Source organism: Notolepis coatsorum (assembly GCF_963971535.1).
Source record: "Notolepis coatsorum genome assembly, chromosome: 5".
NCBI classification, from domain to species: domain Eukaryota; kingdom Metazoa; phylum Chordata; class Actinopteri; order Aulopiformes; family Paralepididae; genus Notolepis; species Notolepis coatsorum.
In genome coordinates, this window is record NC_140169.1 from 92,062,015 (window position 1) to 92,076,057 (window position 14,043).

The following is a 14,043-nucleotide window of genomic DNA, read 5'->3' on the forward strand; positions in this document are numbered from 1 at the left end:
ATTACTACTACTATTACTATTACAACTAGTATTACTACTACTACTACGATTGCTACTTCTACTACTTCTACTACTACTACTACTACTACTACTACTACTACTACTACTACAATTATTACTACTACTACACTACTACTACTACTACTACTTCTACTATTATTATTACTTCTACTACAATTTTATTTTTATCTAATTTAATCATGGTGCTGTAAGTCATTGGACGTCCCTGTACTTACGGGATTTGGCAGGCTGTGCTGTCTTAGCGACCTGCGTGGCTTTGGATTTGGCTGAAAATGGAATAAATGTATCAAAACACATTCACAAAACAGCACTGGTGCCAGTTAGAATGTTTCTACAGACAGTGCTGTATTCACAGGCAACACCCATTGAACCTGAATGTGAACGGCGTGCAGACGGCACCTAGCGGCAGTCAACTGAGAGCTGTGAACTGAAAGCTGTGTCCATAGTGACCTTAAAACACAACAAACTGTCAATTATTTCCTCCATCCGCATCACTCCATCTCTCTCTCTCCTCCACCTGCATCTCTCTCTCTCCTCCATCTGCATCTCTCTCTCCTCCATCTGCATCTCTCTCTCCTCCATCTGCATCTCTCTCTCCTCCATCTGCATCTCTCTCTCCTCCACCTGCATCTCTCTCTCCTCCACCTGCATCTCTCTCTCCTCCATCTGCATCTCTCTCTCCTCCACCTGCATCTCTCTCTCCTCCACCTGCATCTCTCTCTCCTCCACCTGCATCTCTCTCTCCTCCATCTGCATCTCTCTCTCCTCCACCTGCATCTCTCTCTCCTCCACCTGCATCTCTCTCTCCTCCACCTGCATCTCTCTCTCCTCCACCTGCATCTCTCTCTCCTCCACCTGCATCTCTCTCTCCTCCACCTGCATCTCTCTCTCCCCCACCTCCATCTCTCTCTCTCCTCCACCTGCATCTCTCTCTCCTCCACCTGCATCTCTCTCTCCTCCACCTGCATCTCTCTCTCCTCCACCTGCATCTCTCTCTCCCCCACCTCCATCTCTCTCTCTCTCCTCCACCTACATCTCTCTCTCCTCCACCTACATCTCTCTCTCCTCCACCTGCATCTCTCTCTCCTCCACCTGCATCTCTCTCTCCCCCACCTCCATCTCTCTCTCTCTCCTCCACCTACATCTCTCTCTCCTCCACCTACATCTCTCTCTCCTCCACCTGCATCTCTCTCTCCTCCACCTCCATCTCTCTCTCCTCCACCTGCATCTCTCTCTCTCCTCCACCTCCATCTCTCTCTCCTCCACCTCCATCTCTCTCTCCTCCACCTGCATCTCTCTCTCCTCCACCTCCATCTCTCTCTCCTCCACCTGCATCTCTCTCTCCTCCACCTGCATCTCTCTCTCCTCCACCTCCATCTCTCTCTCCTCCACCTGCATCTCTCTCTCCTCCACCTGCATCTCTCTCTCCTCCACCTGCATCTCTCTCTCTCCTCCACCTGCATCTCTCTCTCCTCCACCTACATCTCTCTCTCTCCTCCACCTGCATCTCTCTCCTCCACCTACATCTCTCTCTCTCTCCTCCACCTGCATCTCTCTCTCCTCCACCTGCATCTCTCTCTCCTCCACCTCCATCTCTCTCTCCTCCACCTGCATCTCTCTCTCCTCCACCTGCATCTCTCTCTCCTCCACCTGCATCTCTCTCTCTCCTCCACCTGCATCTCTCTCTCCTCCACCTACATCTCTCTCTCTCCTCCACCTGCATCTCTCTCTCCTCCACCTGCATCTCTCTCTCCTCCACCTCCATCTCTCTCTCCTCCACCTGCATCTCTCTCTCCTCCACCTGCATCTCTCTCCTCCACCTACATCTCTCTCTCTCTCCTCCACCTGCATCTCTCTCTCCTCCACCTCCATCTCTCTCTCTCCTCCACCTGCATCTCTCTCTCCTCCACCTACATCTCTCTCTCTCCTCCACCTACATCTCTCTCTCTCTCCTCCACCTGCATCTCTCTCTCCTCCACCTGCATCTCTCTCTCCTCCACCTGCATCTCTCTCTCTCCTCCACCTCCATCTCTCTCTCTCCTCCACCTGCATCTCTCTCCTCCACCTGCATCTCTCTCTCCTCCACCTGCATCTCTCTCTCCTCCACCTGCATCTCTCTCTCCTCCACCTACATCTCTCTCTCCTCCACCTGCATCTCTCTCTCCTCCACCTCCATCTCTCTCTCTTCCACCTACATCTCTCTCTCTCTCCTCCACCTGCATCTCTTTCTCCTCCACCTCCATCTCTCTCTCTTCCACCTACATCTCTCTCTCTCCTCCACCTACATCTCTCTCTCTCTCCTCCACCTGCATCTCTCTCTCTCCTCCACCTGCATCTCTCTCTCCTCCACCTCCATCTCTCTCTCCTCCACCTCCATCTCTCTCTCCTCCACCTGCATCTCTCTCTCCTCCACCTCCATCTCTCTCTCTCCTCCACCTGCATCTCTCTCTCTCCAACACCTGCATCTCTCTCTCTCCTCCACCTCCATCTCTCTCTCCTCCACCTACATCTCTCTCTCTCCTCCACCTGCATCTCTCTCCTCCACCTACATCTCTCTCTCTCTCCTCCACCTGCATCTCTCTCTCCTCCACCTGCATCTCTCTCTCCTCCACCTGCATCTCTCTCTCCTCCACCTGCATCTCTCTCTCCTCCACCTGCATCTCTCTCTCTCCTCCACCTGCATCTCTCTCTCCTCCACCTACATCTCTCTCTCTCCTCCACCTGCATCTCTCTCCTCCACCTACATCTCTCTCTCTCTCCTCCACCTGCATCTCTCTCTCCTCCACCTCCATCTCTCTCTCCTCCACCTGCATCTCTCTCTCCTCCACCTGCATCTCTCTCCTCCACCTACATCTCTCTCTCTCTCCTCCACCTGCATCTCTCTCTCCTCCACCTCCATCTCTCTCTCTCCTCCACCTGCATCTCTCTCTCCTCCACCTACATCTCTCTCTCTCCTCCACCTGCATCTCTCTCCTCCACCTACATCTCTCTCTCTCTCCTCCACCTGCATCTCTCTCTCCTCCACCTGCATCTCTCTCTCCTCCACCTGCATCTCTCTCTCTCCTCCACCTCCATCTCTCTCTCTCCTCCACCTGCATCTCTCTCCTCCACCTGCATCTCTCTCTCCTCCACCTGCATCTCTCTCTCCTCCACCTGCATCTCTCTCTCCTCCACCTGCATCTCTCTCTCCTCCACCTGCATCTCTCTCTCCTCCACCTCCATCTCTCTCTCTTCCACCTACATCTCTCTCTCTCTCCTCCACCTGCATCTCTTTCTCCTCCACCTCCATCTCTCTCTCTTCCACCTACATCTCTCTCTCTCTCCTCCACCTACATCTCTCTCTCTCTCCTCCACCTGCATCTCTCTCTCTCCTCCACCTACATCTCTCTCTCTCCTCCACCTGCATCTCTCTCTCCTCCACCTCCATCTCTCTCTCCTCCACCTCCATCTCTCTCTCCTCCACCTGCATCTCTCTCTCCTCCACCTCCATCTCTCTCTCTCCTCCACCTGCATCTCTCTCTCTCCAACACCTGCATCTCTCTCTCCTCCACCTCCATCTCTCTCTCCTCCACCTGCATCTCTCTCTCCTCCACCTACATCTCTCTCTCTCCTCCACCTGCATCTCTCTCCTCCACCTCCATCTCTCTCTCTCCTCCACCTGCATCTCTCTCTCTTCCACCTACATCTCTCTCTCTCTCCTCCACCTGCATCTCTCTCTCCTCCACCTCCATCTCTCTCTCTCCTCCACCTGCATCTCTCTCTCCTCCACCTCCATCTCTCTCTCCTCCACCTCCATCTCTCTCTCCTCCACCTGCATCTCTCTCTCTCCTCCACCTGCATCTCTCTCTCCTCCACCTCCATCTCTCTCTCCTCCACCTCCATCTCTCTCTCCTCCACCTGCATCTCTCTCTCTCCTCCACCTGCATCTCTCTCTCCTCCACCTCCATCTCTCTCTCCTCCACCTCCATCTCTCTCTCCTCCACCTCCATCTCTCTCTCCTCCACCTGCATCTCTCTCTCTCCTCCACCTGCATCTCTCTCTCCTCCACCTGCATCTCTCTCTCCTCCACCTGCATCTCTCTCTCCTCCACCTGCATCTCTCTCTCTCCTCCACCTGCATCTTTCTCCTCCACCTCCATCTCTCTCTCCTCCACCTGCATCTCTCTCTCTCCTCCACCTGCATCTCTCTCTCCTCCACCTGCATCTCTCTCTCCTCCACCTGCATCTCTCTCTCCTCCACCTCCATCTCTCTCTCCTCCACCTCCATCTCTCTCTCCTCCACCTGCATCTCTCTCTCTCCTCCACCTGCATCTCTCTCTCCTCCACCTGCATCTCTCTCTCCTCCACCTGCATCTCTCTCTCCTCCACCTCCATCTCTCTCTCCTCCACCTGCATCTCTCTCTCCTCCACCTCCATCTCTCTCTCCTCCACCTGCATCTCTCTCTCTCCTCCACCTGCATCTCTCTCTCCTCCACCTGCATCTCTCTCTCCTCCACCTCCATCTCTCTCTCCTCCACCTACATCTCTCTCTCTCCTCCACCTACATCTCTCTCTCCTCCATCTGCATCTCTCTCTCCTCCACCTGCATCTCTCTCTCCTCCACCTCCATCTCTCTCTCCTCCACCTGCATCTCTCTCTCCTCCACCTCCATCTCTCTCTCCTCCACCTGCATCTCTCTCTCCTCCACCTACATCTCTCTCTCCTCCATCTGCATCTCTCTCTCCTCCACCTGCATCTCTCTCTCCTCCACCTGCATCTCTCTCCTCCACCTACATCTCTCTCTCTCTCCTCCACCTGCATCTCTCTCTCCTCCACCTGCATCTCTCTCTCCTCCACCTCCATCTCTCTCTCCTCCACCTGCATCGCTCTCTCTCCTCCACCTGCATCTCTCTCTCTCCTCCACCTGCATCTCTCTCTCCTCCACCTGCATCTCTCTCTCCTCCACCTCCATCTCTCTCTCTCCTCCACCTGCATCTCTCTCTCCTCCACCTGCATCTCTCTCTCCTCCACCTGCATCTCTCTCTCCTCCACCTCCATCTCTCTCTCCTCCACCTGCATCTCTCTCTCTCCTCCACCTCCATCTCTCTCTCCTCCACCTACATCTCTCTCTCCTCCACCTGCATCTCTCTCTCTCCTCCACCTGCATCTCTCTCTCCTCCACCTGCATCTCTCTCTCCTCCACCTCCATCTCTCTCTCCTCCACCTCCATCTCTCTCTCCTCCACCTCCATCTCTCTCCTCCACCTCCATCTCTCTCTCCTCCACCTACATCTCTCTCTCTCCTCCACCTCCATCTCTCTCTCCTCTATCTCTCTCTCCTCCACCTGCATCTCTCTCTCCTCCACCTGCATCTCTCTCTCTCCTCCACCTCCATCTCTCTCTCCTCCACCTACATCTCTCTCTCCTCCACATGTATCTCTCTCTCCTCCACCTCCATCTCTCTCTCCTCCACCTACATCTCTCTCTCCTCCACCTGCATCTCTCTCTCTCTCCTCCACCTGCATCTCTCTCTCTCTCCTCCACCTGCATCTCTCTCTCTCCTCCACCTCCATCTCTCTCTCCTCCACCTGCATCTCTCTCTCCTCCACCTGCATCTCTCTCTCCTCCACCTGCATCTCTCTCTCCTCCACCTCCATCTCTCTCTCCTCCACCTCCATCTCTCTCTCCTCCACCTACATCTCTCTCTCCTCCATCTGCATCTCTCTCTCTCTCCTCCATCTGCATCTCTCTCTCCTCCATCTGCATCTCTCTCTCCTCCATCTGCATCTCTCTCTCCTCCACCTGCATCTCTCTCTCCTCCACCTGCATCTCTCTCTCTCCTCCACCTCCATCTCTCTCCTCCACCTACATCTCTCTCTCCTCCACCTACATCTCTCTCTCTCCTCCACCTCCATCTCTCTCTCCTCCACCTGCATCTCTCTCTCTCTCCTCCACCTGCATCTCTCTCTCCTCCACCTGCATCTCTCTCTCCTCCACCTCCATCTCTCTCTCCTCCACCTGCATCTCTCTCTCCTCCACCTGCATCTCTCTCCTCCACCTACATCTCTCTCTCCTCCACCTGCATCTCTCTCTCTCCTCCACCTCCATCTCTCTCCTCCACCTACATCTCTCTCTCCTCCACCTACATCTCTCTCTCCTCCACCTGCATCTCTCTCTCCTCCACCTCCATCTCTCTCTCCTCCACCTGCATCTCTCTCTCCTCCACCTCCATCTCTCTCTCTCCTCCACCTGCATCTCTCTCTCCTCCACCTGCATCTCTCTCTCCTCCACCTCCATCTCTCTCTCCTCCACCTGCATCTCTCTCTCCTCCACCTCCATCTCTCTCTCCTCCACCTGCATCTCTCTCTCCTCCACCTCCATCTCTCTCTCCTTCACCTGCATCTCTCTCTCCTCCACCTGCATCTCTCTCTCTCTCCTCCACCTGCATCTCTCTCTCCTCCACCTCCATCTCTCTCTCCTCCACCTGCATCTCTCTCTCCTCCACCTCCATCTCTCTCTCCTCCACCTGCATCTCTCTCTCCTCCACCTCCATCTCTCTCTCCTCCACCTACATCTCTCTCTCCTCCACCTCCATCTCTCTCTCCTCCACCTGCATCTCTCTCTCCTCCACCTACATCTCTCTCTCCTCCACCTCCATCTCTCTCTCCTCCACCTACATCTCTCTCTCCTCCACATGTTCTCTCTCTCCTCCACCTCCATCTCTCTCTCTCTCCTCCACCTCCATCTCTCTCTCCTCCACCTCCATCTCTCTCTCCTCCACCTGCATCTCTCTCTCCTCCACCTGCATCTCTCTCTCCTCCACCTACATCTCTCTCTCCTCCACCTGCATCTCTCTCTCCTCCACCTCCATCTCTCTCTCCTCCACCTCCATCTCTCTCCTCCACCTACATCTCTCTCTCCTCCACCTACATCTCTCTCTCCTCCACCTCCATCTATCTCTCCTCCACCTGCATCTCTCTCCTCCACCTGCATCTCTCTCTCCTCCACCTCCATCTCTCTCTCCTCCACCTGCATCTCTCTCTCCTCCACCTGCATCTCTCTCTCCTCCACCTGCATCTCTCTCTCCTCCACCTCCATCTCTCTCTCTCCTCCACCTACATCTCTCTCTCCTCCACCTGCATCTTCTCTCTCTCCTCCACCTGCATCTCTCTCTCCTCCACCTGTATCTCTCTCTCCTTCACCTCCATCTCTCTCTCCTACATCTCTTTCTCCTCCACCTGCATCTCTCTCTCCTCCACCTGTATCTCTCTCTCCTCCACCTGCATCTCTCTCTCCTTCACCTCCATCTCTTTCTCCTCCACCTCCATCTCTCTCTCTCCTCCACCTCCATCTCTCTCTCCTCCACCTGCATCTCTCTCTCTCTCCTCCACCTCCATCTCTCTCTCCTCCACCTCCATCTCTCTCCTCCACCTGCATCTCTCTCTCTCCTCCACCTGCATCTCTCTCTCCTCCACCTACATCTCTCTCCTCCAGCTCCATCTCTCTCTCTCCTCCACCTGCATCTCTCTCTCTCCTCCACCTGCATCTCTCTCTCCTCCACCTGCATCTCTCTCTCTCCTCCACCTCCATCTCTCTCTCCTCCACCTGCATCTCTCTCTCTCCTCCACCTGCATCTCTCTCCTCCACCTACATCTCTCTCTCCTCCACCTGCATCTCTCTCCTCCACCTGCATCTCTCTCTCCTCCACCTGCATCTCTCTCCTCCACCTGCATCTCTCTCTCCTCCACCTCCATCTCTCTCTCCTCCACCTACATCTCTCTCTCCTCCACCTGCATCTCTCTCTCCTCCATCTCCATCTCTCTCTCCTCCACCTACATCTCTCTCTCCTCCACCTGCATCTCTCTCTCCTCCACCTACATCTCTCTCTCCTCCACCTGCATCTCTCTCTCATCCACCTGCATCTCTCTCTCTCCTCCACCTGCATCTCTCTCTCCTCCACCTGCATCTCTCTCTCTCCTCCACCTGCATCTCTCTCTCCTCCACCTGCATCTCTCTCCTCCACCTGCATCTCTCTCTCCTCCACCTGCATCTCTCTCCTCCACCTACATCTCTCTCTCCTCCACCTGCATCTCTCTCTCCTCCACCTGCATCTCTCTCTCCTCCACCTGCATCTCTCTCTCTCTCCTCCACCTGCATCTCTCTCTCCTCCACCTGCATCTCTCTCTCCTCCACCTGCATCTCTCTCTCCTCCACCTGCATCTCTCTCTCCTCCACCTGCATCTCTCTCTCTCTCCTCCACCTGCATCTCTCTCTCCTCCACCTGCATCTCTCTCTCCTCCACCTGCATCTCTCTCTCCTCCACCTGCATCTCTCTCTCCTCCACCTGCATCTCTCTCTCCTCCATCTCCATCTCTCTCTCTCTCCTCCACCTGCATCTCTCTCTCCTCCACCTGCATCTCTCTCTCCTCCACCTGCATCTCTCTCTCCTCCACCTACATCTCTCTCTCCTCCACCTGCATCTCTCTCTCCTCCACCTGCATCTCTCTCTCTCTCCTCCATCTGCATCTCTCTCTCCTCCACCTGCATCTCTCTCTCCTCCACCTGCATCTCTCTCTCCTCCACCTGCATCTCTCTCTCCTCCTGCATCTCTCTCTCCTCCACCTCCATCTCTCTCTCCTCCACCTGCATCTCTCTCTCCTCCACCTCCATCTCTCTCTCCTCCACCTGCATCTCTCTCTCCTCCACCTGCATCTCTCTCTCTCTTCCACCTGCATCTCTCTCTCTCTCCTCCACCTGCATCTCTCTCTCCTCCACCTGCATCTCTCTCTCCTCCACCTCCATCTCTCTCTCCTCCACCTGCATCTCTCTCTCCTCCACCTGCATCTCTCTCTCTCTTCCACCTGCATCTCTCTCTCTCTCCTCCACCTGCATCTCTCTCTCCTCCACCTGCATCTCTCTCTCCTCCACCTGCATCTCTCTCTCCTCCACCTGCATCTCTCTCTCCTCCACCTGCATCTCTCTCTCCTCCACCTCCATCTCTCTCTCCTCCACCTGCATCTCTCTCTCTTCCACCTGCATCTCTCTCTCCTCCACCTGCATCTCTCTCTCCTCCACCTGCATCTCTCTCTCCTCCACCTGCATCTCTCTCTCCTCCATCTGCATCTCTCTCTCCTCCACCTGCATCTCTCTCTCCTCCACCTGCATCTCTCTCTCCTCCACCTGCATCTCTCTCTCCTCCACCTGCATCTCTCTCCTCCACCTGCATCTCTCTCTCCTCCACCTGCATCTCTCTCTCTTCTCCACCTGCATCTCTCTCTCTCCTCCACCTGCATCTCTCTCTCCTCCACCTCCATCTCTCTCCTCCACCTGCATCTCTATCTCCTCCACCTGCATCTCTCTCTCCTCCACCTCCATCTCTCTCTCTCCTCCACCTGCATCTCTCTCTCTCCTCCACCTGCATCTCTCTCTCCTCCACCTGCATCTCTCTCTCCTCCACCTCCATCTCTCTCTCTCTTCCATCTGCATCTCTCTCTCCTCCACCTGCATCTCTCTCTCCTCCACCTGCATCTCTCTCTCTCCTCCACCTGCATCTCTCTCTCCTCCACCTGCATCTCTCTCTCCTCCATCTGCATCTCTCTCTCCTCCACCTACATCTCTCTCTCTTCCACCTGCATCTCTCTCTCTCTCCTCCACCTGCATCTCTCTCTCCTCCACCTGCATCTCTCTCTCCTCCACCTGCATCTCTCTCTCCTCCACCTGCATCTCTCTCTCCTCCACCTCCATCTCTCTCTCCTCCACCTGCATCTCTCTCTCTTCCACCTGCATCTCTCTCTCCTCCACCTGCATCTCTCTCTCCTCCACCTGCATCTCTCTCTCCTCCACCTGCATCTCTCTCTCCTCCATCTGCATCTCTCTCTCCTCCACCTGCATCTCTCTCTCCTCCACCTGCATCTCTCTCTCCTCCACCTGCATCTCTCTCTCCTCCACCTGCATCTCTCTCCTCCACCTGCATCTCTCTCTCCTCCACCTGCATCTCTCTCTCTTCTCCACCTGCATCTCTCTCTCTCCTCCACCTGCATCTCTCTCTCCTCCACCTCCATCTCTCTCCTCCACCTGCATCTCTATCTCCTCCACCTGCATCTCTCTCTCCTCCACCTCCATCTCTCTCTCTCCTCCACCTGCATCTCTCTCTCTCCTCCACCTGCATCTCTCTCTCCTCCACCTGCATCTCTCTCTCCTCCACCTCCATCTCTCTCTCTCTTCCATCTGCATCTCTCTCTCCTCCACCTGCATCTCTCTCTCCTCCACCTGCATCTCTCTCTCTCTCCTCCACCTGCATCTCTCTCTCCTCCACCTGCATCTCTCTCTCTCTCCTCCACCTGCATCTCTCTCTCCTCCACCTGCATCTCTCTCTCCTCCACCTGCATCTCTCTCTCTCTCCTCCACCTGCATCTCTCTCTCTCCTCCACCTGCATCTCTCTCTCTCCTCCACCTGCATCTCTCTCTCCTCCACCTCCATCTCTCTCTCTCCTCCACCTGCATCTCTCTCTCCTCCACCTGCATCTCTCTCTCTCTCCTCCACCTGCATCTCTCTCTCCTCCACCTGCATCTCTCTCTCCTCCACCTGCATCTCTCTCTCCTCCACCTGCATCTCTCTCTCTCTCCTCCACCTGCATCTCTCTCTCTCCTCCACCTGCATCTCTCTCTCTCCTCCACCTGCATCTCTCTCTCCTCCACCTCCATCTCTCTCTCCTCCACCTGCATCTCTCTCTCCTCCACCTGCATGTCTCTCTCTCTCTCCTCCACCTGCATCTCTCTCTCTCCTCCATCTGCATCTCTCTCTCCTCCACCTGCATCTCTCTCTCTCCTCCACCTGCATCTCTCTCTCCTCCACCTGCATCTCTCTCTCCTCCACCTGCATCTCTCTCTCTCCTCCACCTGCATCTCTCTCTCCTCCACCTCCATCTCTCTCCTCCACCTGCATCTCTCTCTCCTCCACCTGCATGTCTCTCTCTCTCTCCTCCACCTGCATCTCTCTCTCTCCTCCATCTACATCTCTCTCTCCTCCACCTGCATCTCTCTCTCCTCCACCTGCATCTCTCTCTCCTCCACCTCCATCTCTCTCTCCTCCACCTCCATCTCTCTCTCCTCCACCTGCATCTCTCTCCTCCACCTGCATCTCTCTCTCCTCCATCTGCATCTCTCTCTCCTCCACCTGCATCTCTCTCTCCTCCACCTGCATCTCTCTCTCCTCCACCTCCATCTCTCTCTCCTCCACCTGCATCTCTCTCTCCCCCACCTCCATCTCTCTCTCTCCTCCACCTCCATCTCTCTCTCCTCCACCTCCATCTCTCTCTCCTCCACCTGCATCTCTCTCTCCTCCACCTGCATCTCTCTCTCCTCCATCTGCATCTCTCTCTCTCCTCCACCTGCATCTCTCTCTCCTCCACCTGCATCTCTCTCTCCTCCACCTCCATCTCTCTCTCCTCCACCTGCATCTCTCTCTCCTCCATCTGCATCTCTCTCTCCTCCACCTGCATCTCTCTCCTCCACCTGCATCTCTCTCTCCTCCACCTACATCTCTCTCTCCTCCACATGTATCTCTCTCTCCCCACCTCCATCTCTCTCTCCTCCACCTCCATCTCTCTCTCCTCCACCTGCATCTCTCTCTCTCCTCCACCTACATCTCTCTCTCCTCCACATGTATCTCTCTCTCCTCCACCTCCATCTCTCTCTCCTCCACCTACATCTCTCTCTCCTCCACCTCCATCTCTCTCTCCTCCACCTCCATCTCTCTCTCCTCCACCTACATCTCTCTCTCCTCCACCTACATCTCTCTCTCCTCCACCTGCATCTCTCTCTCTCTCCTCCACCTGCATCTCTCTCCTCCACCTCCATCTCTCTCTCCTCCACCTGCATCTCTCTCTCCTCCACCTGCATCTCTCTCTCTCCTCCACCTCCATCTCTCTCTCTCCTCCACCTGCATCTCTCTCCTCCACCTCCATCTCTCTCTCCTCCACCTGCATCTCTCTCTCCTCCACCTGCATCTCTCTCTCCTCCACCTGCATCTCTCTCTCCTCCACCTACATCTCTCTCTCCTCCACCTGCATCTCTCTCTCTCCTCCACCTGCATCTCTCTCTCCTCCACCTCCATCTCTCTCTCCTCCACCTGCATCTCTCTCTCCTCCACCTACATCTCTCTCTCCTCCACCTGCATCTCTCTCTCCTCCACCTACATCTCTCTCTCCTCCACCTCCATCTCTCTCTCCTCCACCTGCATCTCTCTCTCCTCCACCTGCATCTCTCTCTCCTCCACCTGCATCTCTCTCTCCTCCACCTACATCTCTCTCTCCTCCACCTGCATCTCTCTCTCCTCCACCTGCATCTCTCTCTCCTCCACCTGCATCTCTCTCTCCTCCACCTCCATCTCTCTCTCCTCCACCTGCATCTCTCTCTCCTCCACCTGCATCTCTCTCTCCTCCACCTCCATCTCTCTCTCCTCCACCTGCATCTCTCTCTCCTCCATCTACATCTCTCTCTCCTCCACCTGCATCTCTCTCTCCTCCACCTGCATCTCTCTCTCCTCCACCTGCATCTCTCTCTCCTCCACCTGCATCTCTCTCTCTCCTCCACCTGCATCTCTCTCTCCTCCACCTGCATCTCTCTCTTCTCCACCTGCATCTCTCTCTCTCCTCCACCTGCATCTCTCTCTCCTCCACCTGCATCTCTCTCTCTCCTCCACCTCCATCTCTCTCTCCTCCATCTCCATCGCTCTCTCCTCCACCTGCATCTCTCTCTCCTCCATCTACATCTCTCTCTCCTCCACCTGCATCTCTCTCTCCTCCACCTGCATCTCTCTCTCCTCCACCTCCATCTCTCTCTCTCCTCCACCTGCATCTCTCTCTCCTCCACCTGCATCTCTCTCTCCTCCATCTACATCTCTCTCTCCTCCACCTGCATCTCTCTCTCCTCCACCTGCATCTCTCTCTCCTCCACCTGCATCTCTCTCTCCTCCACCTGCATCTCTCTCTCTCCTCCACCTGCATCTCTCTCTCCTCCACCTGCATCTCTCTCTCCTCCACCTGCATCTCTCTCTCTCCTCCACCTGCATCTCTCTCTCTCCTCCACCTGCATCTCTCTCTCTCTCCTCCACTGATATTCAATTACCAGTCATCCAACTCACCAACCAGCCAACCAGTTAATAACCCACCAACCAAATAGCCAGTCAGATAACCAGCCAACCAGTTAATAACCCACCAACCAAATAGCCAGTCAGATAACTAGCCAACCAGTTAATAACCCACCAACCAACCAACCAACCAACCGACGACCAGCCAGTCAGATAAACAGCCAACCAGTCAACAACCCACCAATCAACCAGTCAGTCAATTAGATAACCAACCAACCAGTCAGTCAACCAACCAATCAACCAACCTTACACACAACCTAGATAGATAGATAGATAGATAGATAGATAGATAGATAGATAGATAGATAGATAGATAGATAGATAGATAGATAGATAGATAGATAGATAGATAGATAGATAGATAGATAGATAGATAGATAGATAGATAGATAGATAGATAGATAGATAGATAGATAGATAGATAGATAGATAGATAGATAGATAGATAGATAGATAGATAGATAGATAGATAGATAGATAGATAGATAGATAGATAGATAGATAGATAGATAGATAGATAGATAGATAGATAGATAGATAGATAGATAGATAGATAGATAGATAGATAGATAGATAGATAGATAGATAGATAGATAGATAGATAGATAGATAGATAGATAGATAGATAGATAGATAGATAGATAGATAGATAGATAGATAGATAGATAGATAGATAGATAGATAGATAGATAGATAGATAGATAGATAGATAGATAGATAGATAGATAGATAGATAGATAGATAGATAGATAGATAGATAGATAGATAGATAGATAGATAGATAGATAGATAGATAGATAGATAGATAGATAGATAGATAGATAGATAGATAGATAGATAGATAGATAGATAGATAGATAGATAGATAGATAGATAGATAGATAGATAGATAGAT